The 13,723-nt window shown below is 42.1% G+C and overlaps 1 protein-coding gene and 1 pseudogene across 2 annotated transcripts in view; both read right to left on the reverse strand.

The window, feature by feature from the left end:
* The window catches only part of Rin2 (Ras and Rab interactor 2), a 264,895-nt gene that overhangs the window by 198,577 nt on the left and 52,595 nt on the right, over positions 1-13,723 (reverse strand). For both annotated transcript variants that reach the window (XM_017800218.2, XM_029567625.1), the window contains exon 2: positions 4,229-4,350. The gene's annotated coding sequence lies outside the window, so the exon portion shown is untranslated. The remainder of the gene's footprint in view (positions 1-4,228; positions 4,351-13,723) is intronic.
* On the reverse strand, positions 8,830-8,948 carry LOC115071828 (annotated as a pseudogene).

Here is a 13,723-nt window from a genome sequence, read left to right on the forward strand (position 1 = left end):
AGTATTTGGGAGCTTGTATCTAATCCTTAAAAGATTTTAGGGTTACCTCTTCAGAGGGGGAAATGTTGGCAGGGAGGGAGTGGGTATGGATTTGATCAAAACACCTTATATGCATGTATGAAATTCTCAATAAAGTTTTTGTAAAAATTATAAAAAGGATAACAACGTTAACATTTGTTACAAGTCCTCAAATAGATGCAATGACATGCAAACACACACACACACATACAACACACACACACACACACAAACACACACATACATACAAATACACATACATGCGAACACATGCACACATACACAACACAATCCCACACATAAACACACACAAACATAAATATACACACAGAGCCCTAAGTACGAGGTAGCAAACACAGGGCCACAGTTCCTATGAGCAAAGCTGACTGAAATCACATATTATTTCCACAATTCCTTATCTTCCATTGCAATAACAGAATTCTTAAGACTGAGCAGGACACACCACTGACATCCATTTGGCTTCTGTTGAAGACTTCATGGTCGAAAGTCAAGCAGCACATTTGTGAAAGAGAGGGTGGGGGGTACCAAGCTTGCATAGTAACAACCTACCTTCATGATAACCAATGCAGTCCCATAAGAGAACTCCTACAAGAAAAGCATCAATTCACTCATAAAGACTCTGTCCCAACAATTCACACCTTACAGGTCCCGCTAATACCCAACCCTGTTATACTGGAGATAAAGCCTCAATATGCATTTTGGCAGGGACTGAAGTGATTGGTAATCTTTTTAAAAGTATTTTCCTCATTATTTTTATCTTATGTGTATGAGTGTATTGCCTGCATGTGTGTTTAAGTGCACCCGGGTCATGCAATGCCTGAGAGGGCCAGAAGAGGGCGTTGGATTCCCCTGGAACTGGCGTTACAGACAGTTGTTAGCCGCCATGTGGGAGCTGGGAATCGAGCCCTGGTCCTTTACAAGCCCAGTCAGTGCTCTCAACTGCTGAGCCAGTTCTCCAGCCCCCTGACTGTGAGTGGTGGGACAGCATGGGCTGGGGTCCCAGATGGAATAAAGAAGAAAAAGGGGGCAAAGTCCCAGCATTTGTCTCTGCTTTTGACTGTACTTCATGTGGCAACTGCTGCACGTACCTGTTGCCTTCCCTGCCATGATAGACTGCATCTTCAAATCGTGAGCCCAAATAAACCCTGGCTTCCTGAAGTTGTTTTACCAGGAATTTTGTCATGAGAACTAGAAACTAGGGCATCAGCCACAGTATATACCAATGTCGCTTCTCCAGTGATGGACATGTGCTCTTCCCCCCTTAAAAATATTTTTCCCTTATTTAAAAATCTAATGAAATGCAGCCTTTCTCAGCCCTGTTGCAGTTCCTGTTATTGTTTAGTTTACAGTTACATTCGATTGAGGATATTTATTTATATAAGTCTGACTCAAAGATGTTTTATCTAACAGGAACGATGAAGTATGAGACACCTTTAGCTTGGTTAAAGTTAATTAAACTGAAGACTGGATCTGATATACCCCTGAGCAGACAAAACCAGTTAGACTTCATAAGTGACCTCATCTTTGCTTATTTGCAAACATAAGTGAAACTTCGGGCTATTTCTTGTATTTGCAGTGGGAGAAAACAAGACAACTCTGTAACCATAACCAACTATTTTCTTTGCTTTACTTCTGTGACTGTCCTATTACAATTTTCCCCCGGCTCTCCCTTCCGCCAGTGGAGGCCAGCACCACCTCTGTGGAACTCTGTAATTCATGAACTGTTGATAACTCTTTAAAAAAATTTTTTTTAAATAGGCCAGGTATGGCTTTAATCCCAGCACTCAGGAGGCAGAAGCAGGCAGATCTCTGTAAGACTGAGGCCAGTCTGGTTTATATAGTGAGTTCCACGCCAGCTGCGACTACAGGGTGACCTGCCTCAAAAAAACACACACAAACAAAAAAATTTTTTTATGTAAATATTTGTATTAATTTTTGAGACTTTCATGCAATATATTTTGATCACATTAATTCCCAACCTTCCCCCACTTAGTTCCTCTAAGATCCAGCCCCACCTCCCACCTATTCTTGTGGGTGTGGGACCACCCATTGGAGAGTGGTTGACCTTTCAGGAGTCATACCCTTAAGGAGAACAGACTCCCCTCCCACCCAGAAGCCATCAACTGTCCACAGCTCCTCATTTAGGGGTGGAGGCTCATGAACCCCTTCCTGCTCCAGAATTTTATTATGGAGCCAGTGAGATGACCCCATGGGTAAAGGTGCTTGCTGCCAGGCTGACGATATGAGGTTAATCCCTAGTATCCACATGATTAAAAGAGAACTGACTCCCTACATGTGCGCCACTACACAAAATGCAAAAAATATATAAAAAAATTATTGTGGCTGTTAACTTGTTTGTTGTTTATAGATAGTAGGTAGGAGTGTGTGCTAAGGATTGAACTCAGAGCCTTGTACATACTAAGCAAGCTCTCTACCATTGAGCTACACCCACAGTTCAGGTTAGCTTTGAATTTGTGATCCATCTGTTTCAGTCTTCTAAGTTCTGGGATTATAGGCATGCACCACCATGTTTGGTCTCAGTTTATTTCTTTAATATTATGTTTATTATTTTTATTTTATGTGCATGAGTGTATTGCCTGCATGTATGTAAGTGCATGTGTGTTGTGCAGTACCTACAGAGATCAGAAGAGGGTGTTCGATTCCCCTGGAACTGGAGTTAAGGATAGTTAGCCACCATGTGGGTCCTGGGAATTGAACCTGGTCCTCTACAAGAGCAGCCAGTGCCCTCGACCACTGAGCCATCTGTCTAGTGCTCAGTTTATTGAAAGCAAGCTTCAGTACAGATGACTTCAGTACTGCCATCTGGAACAGTCCATTTCTTTACACTGTGGTCATCACTGCACAGAAAATCCACATTAACACCCATCAGCATGGGTGTTACTACATCATGATCTGTGCTAAAAGACGTGTGATGAGGCATATGAGAGGCAGACCTGTCCTTGCCTTCACAAGGTCAAACAAGGAATAAAATCACTGATCACACAGTCACACAATTCTTCTACATGATAGCAAAAAGCATATTGTATAGCATAAGTAGACAGCACAAGATCTGAGCACATGGACAACTGTTTAAGTTAGGCCAGGAGGCATCTAATAAGGATCCACAGTAAGGAAACTGAGTAGCAAGCTGGAAACCAGGAAACCCCAGGTTAATTCCAGCAACACATTCACTAGCTGTGTGGCCTTGGTTGGTCTCTTGTGAACTTGACTTTCTTCACTGTAAATGAGTGGAATAATATCTACCTTAAACAGTGTTTCTGTGGGTTGAAATGAATAGCCACAAATGGCAGTGTTTATTTTTATATTTTTCACAGTCTGCCAGAGGAACAGGGCTCCACAGGAATGGCTATCAAGAACAGTTTGTCTACATTCTAGGGGGGCAGCTTGGAGACACTCACAAGTCAGTGGGCTGGTTAACCATGGCAACCAGGACCTGGTTTTCCTTACAAGATGGTGACTGGGTCTCAAGGCCAAAAGGCCCAAGATAATCAGTGAACCAGGTAAAAGTCATGTCCCTTTTGCTTTAAAGTTGCTTGGTGTCACTTCTGCCTCATGCTCTCTGTCAAGGAAGTCATTAAGTCCTCAGTGTTTCAAGGATGAGGAAAGTAGATTCCTGAAGAGTAATGCTATTGTGTCCATTTGTGGCACTGTGCACAGTGACCCAAACTGATACCCCTTTTAGGCTCATTTCCTCTTAAGGTAGAGTTTTACAGTTCTATGAGAAAAGGAAAAGTAGGAAACACATGAGAAGGGGAGAAAGAAAAGTGGCACAGTTTCTGTTGGTAAAGGCCCCACTCTCTATAGCGACCCAGTTCTTTGTGCAGCCCATGGCACTATTTACAAGGTAAGGCAATAATGGTGCCTGCCTAATTCAGTTCTTGTGAAAAGTAAATTAGCCGATTCATGAAATCATGGCATGCCTGGCATGTGGTTAGCACTCCCTCCAATGTGACTGGTTCCACTTTATGTTCCAGGGATTCCTACTGGGTCCTAACTCTGGGGTGGCCCTGTTCCTCCTACATTGTGAATGAAATCCATATGCAAACAATTACCACAGCAACTGTTCAAAGCTATAGCATGGGTATCCCCAGTCTCAATGTCAGGAATGGAAATGGACAACATCCCTGGGCTACTGTGCCCTGGGTTTCCTCATCTCATTTTTACGTACCTTGTCAGGCCAGCATCTCTCTTCTCTCACTTCAGCTCAGGCTGGCCTCCCCAGAATTCTGAAGGCTTGTACATGTGACCTGTCCTGATGGAAGTTCAGAAATCTAGATCTTGGGTGTCCATCTGCAACACACAGAAGCTACCAGTTAGCTACATCTTATAAGCACCACGAACAATCACACAAGCAACCTCTTCCAGATCTGGCTTGGGGAAGACATTGATGGATGGATGCACCATGATGGTTTTCCTTCCCATGCTGACCCCAGCCCTACCTCAGAACCAGGGAATGTGGATGGGGGGGTGGGGGAATCTCCTTAACCAGAAATGCCATATAAATTCTCAGCTGATGCTTAGAATTTAAAGACCCCAAATGGTCTTTAAAAAAAAAGAACAGGATAAACCAACAACTATCCTATTGTCTCTATCAGTTAAATGACAGATATTCTTCTTCCCTCCTTGCATCACAACAGCTCTTTCAAAAAGGAACCTGTGACTTTTTTACTCTAGGATTCTGTGGTTGGACTGAAAACCCCATGTTCCCACATATTTCACTGTTGACTGTTCTTGTCAATCGTGAAAATTCAAAATTGCCTGAGTGTGGGTATGGGAGCACAGCCTTTGATCTCAGCACTTGGAAGGCCAAGGCAGACAGATCTTTGTGAGTTGGAGGCTAGCCTGGTCTACATAGTGAGTTCTAGGTCAGCCAGGGCTATATGCGTAGTAAGACTCTGTCTCCAAAACAAACAAACAAAACTCAAGATTTCCCAAATGTGTTCATCATACTCATAAAGAAAGCAAAATACACATATCAGATCACAGCTGAATCCCTCTGACCGTCACTATCAACACCTGTATCCTTGGCAGAGGAAGACACTGTTTTCATTTGGATTGTGTCTTTCTTGACTGTTGTGTGTGCCCCAGTATTAAACTATACATATACAAATGTGTTTCTTTTCTAAATAAAGGCTAATTATATGTCCATCCTACTTGCTTGCCGCATCCTTAGGATGTCTTACAAATCTTGCAACAGTGTAAGGCGATTGTCACAGTCTTTTCCTTCAATGCTTTCACACTATTTCACTGTTCAGCTCCTCCAACAGGCTCTATAACTAGCCTCAGGCTTTCTGTTCACCTCATGTAAGGGTCACCCACATCCCATCCTTCATGTCTAGGCCCATGTTATATTTCTAGCGTGGACAATTTTTCCTGGCCCATTCCAGTTACTTGAGAGAACGAGCTTTTAGGCCTGGATGCACTGTACATAGGCTCAGTCTCAGATAAATCTCTTGGGCCAATTATTTAACTTAGGAGCTTCATGTATAAAATAGTGACTATAAGAGCAGTTATAACCTATGATTGTAACTAACCTCAAACAGCCTTTTTAAAGATCAAGAAAAATAATACATGGAATGTATTGGTCCATTGCAGGCTACTCAATAAATTCTCAATAATGTTGACTACCACATCACCAACATCATTATCATCAACATGACCACCACCATCCACCACCACCTTCATCACTGCCACTTTCTTTTGGAGCTTTTTATTTTTACATATGTGTTGTGTACTTATATGTGTATTTATTTATTACTGTGTGTGCACATGTATGTGCAGATGCAAATGCCCTTACATGCATATGTGGAGGCCAGAATTTGACATCAGCTGTCTCCTTCTATTGCTCTCCATACGATTTTGGAGATGGTGTCTCTCATTGACCCTGGGGCTCACTGACTGGCTAGACTGGCCTGAACCCTGGGATCCTCTTGTCTCTAATTCAGAAGTACTTTAAATTGTACTTTCACTTTTTTTCAGACAAGGTGTTACTTTGCTGCCTAGGTTGACCTCAAATACCTATACTCAAGTGATCCTCCGTTCTCAGTCTCCTGACTAGCTGGGACCACAGGCACACACCACAGTGCCCAGCTTAACACTTTCTTTCTTGATCCAAAATTTCCTCTGAACATTTACTTCATACATAGAAATACTGAAAAATAATCTCAGTAAACTTCAAGCTCTGTGGTATCACTTCACAACATGGCCTCACCTTTATTAATGGATAGGAAAGAAATTTAATTTAATTTCAGAATGAACATCACAAATCACACAAGGCCAAGGGAGCCAGTGACTAACATCAAGTTCTCCTCTGAGGGACAAAATCTCCAGAACTTCTTCCTTTACATCGGTTATGGCATGAAATAAGTGCAAATAAATAAGAAATAAATACCCCATGTTCTCACTCTTACAGTAATGAAATCAAGCACAATAACAAATTACATGAGGACAAGAGTGTTACTCTCACAGAAGAAGGAAACAGTACATTGACTGCAAGGATGAGGTTGTTTGGCTTTGCACTTTGTGAATGTAGTAGAGTCGCATCTTCTATGATGGGAAGGGCTTACATAAGAGTATAGATCAATAATTATGCTGGAAGCTGAGTTGCTCTATGGAGAGGCTGGCACTAGTGAGAGGCACCTGCAAACAGGCCCACCAAGAAAAGAGCAGATACAAGTGCTCACATCGTACAGACTCTGGGAGGTTTGCTCATCAGGTGCAGTTGCAATGACGGGGGAGCTGATCACATTTCACATCACTCTCTCACTCTTTCACGACTCTCCCACCGCATTCGCCCACCTGAAGTGCTGTGAAGCCTTCCATCACTTCCCAATTGTGTTTCAATTTCCCTTGAGGCAAAAGCATCATCTCTCTCTTAAGCCTCTCTGGCTCCTCAATGTCTCATGACGATCCCGATTTAAGGGATGCTTTACTCCCAAAGAAAATTAAATAATCTCCAACACAAATGCCGGCAGTAAAATTACTTGCAGAACTTGGTCACAAGCTACTCTACTCTTCAGGGGTTCCCTACCCTGGCCACATATCTGAGGATCTCTAAAGCAGTGGCGAGCCCAGGCTATACACAGAATCAATCAGGGTACCATCTTCACTGGGACACCTGTGTAGCCCTACCTTCAAAGCTCTTCAGATGAATCCAACATGCAGGGGAGGCTGAGAATTGGTGACCTAGTGATTCATGATTTCCATATTCACTTGACTTCCATCCAAAGTAATAACACCTTACTACATGATCCATACTGATGCCCACATGTACAAGACAGATGGAAACACTTCATGAAATACTATTTAGCTCTTCCTACCAGTCAAACACTCTGCTATCTCCCACCCTCTTCACTTTTATTTAAAACAAAGCTAGATTCTCATCTTTACCCATTTGCAGGTCACAATCACCAGAGGGTTACGACTCAACATTTATTAACAGTTGTCTGGATAACCCAGAATATAACTGTGTGGGTGCACAAGTGTGTGCGTGTCTGTACATGCTTATAGAGGCCAGAAGTCAACCTCAGGCATCTTCCTCTATTGCTCTCCTTATTTTTTGAAATAGTTCCCTTCATTGAACCCAGACTTTGACGATTCAGCTAGACTTGCTGGTCAGCGAGCCCTGGGGCTTTGCCTGTCTCTTCCTTCCAGCACTAGACTTATAGCTATGTACCGCCACACCCTGCTTTTACATGGATGCTGGGGGTCCAAACTCAGGTAAGTGCTTGCATAGCAAGCACTTTATTCACTGAGTCATCTTCCCAGCCTCCAGAATACAATTTGATAAATTATTTAAAAATATATTTTATTTATTATTTTTTAATATTTTATTTATTAATTTTACTTTATGTGTACACATATATTGCCTGCATGTATGTAAGTGCACCTGTGTCATGCAATGCCTGAGGAGGACAGAAGAAGCCATCGGATCCCCTGGAACTGGAGTTACAGACAGCTGTCAGCTGCCATGTGGGTGCTGGGATTCGAACCTGGGTCTTCTGCAAGAACAGCCAGTGTTCTTAACTAATGAGCCATCTCTCCAGCCCCTTATTTATTATTTTTATTTGATGTGTATGAGTGTATTGCCTACATGTATTTATGTGCATCCTTGTCGTGCAATACCTGAGGAGCTCAGAAGAGGGTGTGGGATTCCATTGGAACTGGAGTTACGAACAGCTGTTAGCTGCCATGTGGATGCTGGGAATCAAACCCAGTCTTCTGCAAGAACATCCAATGTACTTAACCACTGAGCCATCTCTCTCCAGCCCCGGAATTTGATAAACAATTAAAGATTATCTCTGAAATAAAAACTTATTTCAGAGGCTGGAGAGATGACTCAGTGGTTAACAGCACTTGCTCTGGAAGAAGACCTAAGTTCAGTCCCCAGCACACATGTGGGGCAGCTCACAACTTCCTTTAACTCCAGCTCTAGGGGATTTGATACCCTCTTCTGGCCTCCTCAGGCACTGCATTCACATACACATGCCCACCTACAGACACACACATACATATACACATAATTTTTTATAAAGTTTAATCTAAAAAAATTTACTTGAAAAACTTCAAAAGAGGGTATATGAATCTCTGAAAATAAGGGCATACTTGTACATGCCTATTTTGGACATCTTTATTATAGGCCAAATCCTTCATTTCACCAAACAAGAAAAGTTAAACTCGTATGTACTTTCCCTAATGCCTAGACTTGGGTAGTGTTTCCTATTAGTTGTATTTCATATAAACATTTTCTTTTCTCCCCCTTTTTTTCTTGACCGTGGGACCCACTTTAGTGCCAGCAGCCTACAGGTACAAAGGCCAGGCAATGGTTCGGAGCCACGGGTTGCCCTAGCATGGGACACTATGAGAGGCTCATATACATATTTTCATGCAGCATTTTTTCTACGTGAAAAAACCTTAAATGACTCCATGGTGGATCCTCATGCTTAGAGTTCATTGCTCAGTGATGCTGTCTCACTGTATGCTGTTCAGGGCCTTGCCCTTATTTTATCCCTTGCCAAAGGACCACAGTATGGCACATGAGACAGGTGCTGGCATTAGTACTTGCTGCTGAGTTTTCACATTCTGGGACATATTTCCCATTTGGATTTAACAAAATAGCACTCTAGGAGAGGTGATAAAGAAAATGTGGCTCACAGAGGAGGAGGTTGATTACCACTGACACTATTTAACAATTATACTGCATTACAGCCTAGAACTCTTACAACACAGACTCAATCGTTTTAGGTCTCCAACATCCTTACCAAAACAGAAAGAATTAGATATTGCTTGATATGACCTGATTTGCATCAAGGTACTGTAGTACTATCCAGAAATGTTTCAAATACAGCTTTCAGGGGACCCAAGGCAGGGAGCAGGAGGATTATTCACCAGGAAAATTGTTATTAGCCAACCTCCAAAGGGATCTGACATAGAAAAATGTAATGATTTAAATAGCCCAAGCTAAGTATCTAAAATAGAAACACTAAATCAGATTGATACTAAAGAGATATGGCATTTTATAAAGTCTTACATACAGAAACACAAAACACCAGGCACTTAAAAATATGCTTTTATAGAAGAAAAACAGAGCTGTATGCTGAAATGAGAAACAGGCTGATCCAGGCTCCCTTCAAGGCAGGCAAAAGCAACTGGAACAACTTGGAAAACTGTCCTGGCCATTCTGGGGCAGTATCCCAGCACTTCCTCAGCAAAGAGCAGCTGTTTTAAATTGTTATTGAACTTGAACAAGGTTATAGTCCTAAAAGAAGCACAAACTTCTTCCAAACTTACATTCTCTAAAGACTACTAACCATGAAAATTTTAAGCGATTTAAAATTTTATTTATTTTTGTAAATTTTTTATTGAATTTTTGTGTATTTCATACAGACCATCTTAATCATCTTTATACCCCTTCCCCACTGACACCCTTCCATAGTCCCCCCACTGAATTTCATGCATTCTGTCATTTGTGTTAAGGCCTATTGAGTCAAGTTAGTGTCCCAAGATGTCCTTCAGTGCAAGTTCATCCACTGAGGTCTAGCCAGCCTATATAGAGTCCTTCCCTTTAAGAAGATCAGTTCTTTCTCACCTGGCATTAATCATCTGCCAATAGTTCTTTGGCTAAGATTGGGACCTGCTGCCCATTTCCACAGTTTTGTCAGCTTGAGTTTGCATGGGTCTTGTGCATGCTGACACCATTGCTGTAGATTCATATGAGCAAGGTCCCATGAACCTGTAAGACTCATACTAAGGACAAGACATACTTCGGACACAGGACTTGAAGCAATGGACTGGAACTGACCTGGAAGCCACCTCCCTGAAGGCTAGCTCTCATAGTTTTGGAGAACACCCTGTAAGCTGCTAAGGGAGAACATCAATCAATGGTCCAACCCCAACTTTAAGGTCTAATAACCACAATGACCAGCAGAGCAAACTATACTGGGGCAGCAGTGGCACTTTTATCTTGGGGATTATAAACAGCTACCTAATTGGACTCAACACCCACTCCTCAATGGGAGGAAACTCATGTGTGGTACTATAAACATAGCCAAATGCACGTGACCAGAGCGGTCACAGATCTTAGAGAAAACCCCAAGACTCTCACATCCCTAGATGAATGTAGTTTCTCACTATGTGCTAAATATGGATCCTTATATATACACACAAGTATCCCAGTCACCACTGATCAAAGAAGCTTCTTTTATAACAGATGGAGTCTATTACAGAGTTCCACAACTGGTCACACACAGAAATTGTCTGTGAATTGACCAACCCTAAGTGACACATCTACAATGGAACCTCTACACCTAAGGCTCACAGAACATAGTGGAACAAGGGGTAGAGAGAACACTAATGCATCTCTCAACTCTCATCAACGAAGCTCTCTCATGCAACACAGGGCCCTGAGCACAAAAGGACACAACTGGCCAAAGCATAGAGAATAAGAGTCTGCAGAGTGTGGGTCCTTGGACAGGACTCCTAAATTAAACTCCACTGACCCAGGACTCAGGGACCATTGCAGAAGGAGGGGCAGAAAGATCATAAAAGCCAGGGGGGGAGGTGCATAGCCGTATGGAAATAAGAGTCTTACAGGCTCCTGGGACCTTGCTCATATGAACTTACAGCAATGGTGTCAGCATGCACAAGATAAGTGATTTTAGCTTTTAATTTAATTTCTGTATGAAGGGAAGCCAAATTTATGGAGCTAGAGGATTTTCTTGATCACAGTTACTTATTAGTTAAGTAAGTGTTGATGGGGCATGGTGCTGGTTAGTTTCAGTTGTCAACTTGACATACCTGGTAAGAAGAAATGTCAACTAAAGACTTTCTTCAATTGGACTGACCTGTGGGCATGTCTGTGGGGCATTTTCTTGATTGCTGGTTGATGTAGGAGGCCCAGCCTACTGTGGGTGGTGCCGTGCTTGGGCAGATGGGCCTGAGTTGTATAAGAAGAATAGCTGAATAAGCTATGGGGAGCAAGCCAGTATGCAGCACTCCTCCACGGTCTCTGCTTCAGCTCCTGCTGCCAGATTCCTGCCTTGAGTTCCTGCTCTGGCTTCCCCCATGATAGACTGTCATTTGGAAGTGTAAGATGCAATAAACCCTTTCCTCCCCAAGTTGCTTTTTGGTCAGAGTATTTTTATCACTGCCATAAAAAGGAAGTAGGACAGGTGTCTATTAGGTACTGTGTACTGTGGGAAATACTAAGCCATGATTCAGAAGCCCCCAAATTACTTAAAAATGATAAATTTAAATCCTCAGGGAAGTCAGGCCTGGTGGCACAGGCCTGTAATCCCAGCTACTTGGGAAGCGGAAGCAGGAGGATCTTTGAGTTGAAGGCCAGCCTGGGTTATATAGCAAGTGTAAAACTAACCTGAGCAATTTAGTGATACCCTGTCTCGAAATAATGAAAAAAAGAGATGGAGATATAACTCAGTGTGGTACAGCACTTGCCTAGAATGTGAGGCCTTAGGTTCAATCCCCAATACCACAAAACATCAAACATTCTCAAAGTAAAGGCAAGTTGAAGAGGCCTAGCTGTTAACCAGGCTTCACTTTTTATTTTAAACACCATTGTAGTTACTCTGGAAGGGGGAAGCAGTTGCTTGTTTCCCGTATGTTTTGACAAAGTCATCTGTGCACGCTGTTCATTATCACCAAACATCACTGAATGTGTTGAATGTTTTCATATGTAGGCAACATGATCCATACTTTTGAAAAGCTACCATTGGTAACAACCCTTTTATTACATTCCATACATACAGAGTATGAATGTGTTAGTAGCTGAATTACAAATTGTGGTCTTGGGTGAATTACTGCCTTGGTTTGAATATGTCCCTCCAATTTTGTGTGTTGAATACTTAGTCCCTTAAGCAGCAGTGTTCAGAGGTAGGGCCTTTGGGTCATGATTATGTCATGTGAACTCCATTCATGGAGTAAAGGATTGTCGGAGACTGGTTTTGTTATACAAACAAGCTGTCTCTGGCACAGATGTTCTGACTCATATGGATCCCCTTCATCAGGTTAGGATGTAGTAAAATGGCCCTCACCAGATGCCAACCAGATGCTAGCACCATGCTCTTCGACTCTCCAACCTCCAGAGCCATGAACTCAACAAACTTCTATTCTTTATAAATTATCCAACTAGGCTAAGACAGCTATTTTCTTTAATAGTCTTCTAAAGAAAGTAAAGTTAGGTGGGTTCATTCATCGTCTGTGGACCCAAGCTTCACAGACTGAAAGAACAAGTGATCGCTTTGATTTCTGTTGGTACCAAATACTGCCCGTGTGTCTTAATGTGTGGACCACATCTTTGGTACTGGCTCAGCTTAAACTATTCACTCACAATTCCTTGTGAGCAGTTTGTTTCCTAGACATTCCTCAGCAACTACCATTTAGAGCTCAAATCTGGCTTGTTAAGCCTTTCTCACAGCTTTTCCTACAAACTCTAGACTCCCAGTTTTAAAAAGTATTAAAACCTTGTTCTAAAAACCTAACAAATAAAATGTTTGGAGTGATACAAAGTAAAATGAATTCATTTTTGTAGATTTCTGCAGCATCTATGTTAACATAATCTGAAAGGGTTAAAGCGCATTTCATGAACTCCCCAAATCTTTTGAGTTTTTAACTCTTAGGATTAAGCCATCTATGAAAGACAGGGTCTTACACTATTTTTTTTTTCTCCCTGTCTTTTCATTTTCTTTTGTTGTTGCTGTTGTTCCTTTAAAATTAACTGTATTAGAAAAATGTATTATCAAATGCTTTTGTTTTCTGTTACTATAACAACCACCCAAGATAATCATCTTACAATATTTTATTGGCTTACAGTGTTGGAGTTTCAGTCCACAGTCAGGTGGCCTTGTGACTTTTACCTCTGTGGGGAGGCACGACCTTATGGTGGGAGTGCATGACAGAGGAAAATCATATACTTCATTACGGAGGAACAAAAGAGCGAGGAAGGGCCGGGCATAATGGCACATGCCTTTAATCCCAGCACTTGGGAGGCAGAAGCAGGTGGAGCTCTGTGAGTTCGAGGCCAGCCTGATCTACATAGTGAGTTCCAGGTCAGCTGGAGCTATAGGGAGATGCTGTATCAAAAAAGACCAAAAAAAAAAAAAAAAGAGGGAGGAAGGGGGGAACCAGGGTCTGCAGTCCTCTTTAAGGA

This window comes from Nannospalax galili, unplaced genomic scaffold, assembly GCF_000622305.1.
Source record: "Nannospalax galili isolate Female #2095 unplaced genomic scaffold, S.galili_v1.0 scaffold510, whole genome shotgun sequence".
NCBI classification, from domain to species: Eukaryota; Metazoa; Chordata; class Mammalia; order Rodentia; family Spalacidae; genus Nannospalax; species Nannospalax galili.